The sequence below is a fragment of the Mesocricetus auratus genome, unplaced genomic scaffold, assembly GCF_017639785.1.
Source record: "Mesocricetus auratus isolate SY011 unplaced genomic scaffold, BCM_Maur_2.0 Super-Scaffold_6730, whole genome shotgun sequence".
In the NCBI taxonomy this organism is placed as follows: Eukaryota; Metazoa; Chordata; class Mammalia; order Rodentia; family Cricetidae; genus Mesocricetus; species Mesocricetus auratus.
The window spans coordinates 29,259,199-29,259,846 of record NW_024429184.1 but is presented as its reverse complement, the minus strand read 5'-3'; positions in this window follow the sequence as shown (position 1 = coordinate 29,259,846).

Here is a 648-nt window from a genome sequence, read left to right as displayed (position 1 = left end):
AAATCAAGATAGTAGGAACACATGTTGGTATTAAAATGTTATCAGGAAAACAAGGCCTGAGAACATACAGAGGAAATGTCTTAGTACCCTCACATGGACTCAATAAGAAGGAGGATATTGAACACTGTGACAGGGCCCAGACACACTTCATCTGGCCACTCAGAGGGTGCATCAGGAAACAGAGAACTACTCATTTGCTAGGGGATACAGCTCAGCTCTGTGCCTACTCTCTACAGGGATTACTAGAATTGTCTCTTGGTCTACCCTTTATTCATGTGTTATGTTGAACTGTCCACTAGCAAAATAGCCTCCATGGTCCTTTATAGGCTTCTGCAGACAAAACGTGATCCTCAGGATTGGCTCAGCTCTTATCCTGTAGTTTGATTCTGCAATGGAGTCAATAAGAGGCTTCCAGTTCATCCCATGCTATTTTTATATACCTATTAGCTCCCCAATTTCTGTGTATCAGGCCTCTTTGAAACTCCTTGAACTCTGCTGTAGTCTCTTTGTGTAATAGGTTAGGTTAAATATTTTATATGACTATCAATGCAAAGCTTACTGTTCTCAGAAACCATCTACATGTGCTCGTTCTAATTCTCTTGCCAGCCATTAAGCCCTAGAGCCTGCCTTCCATATGAATCCTTTTCC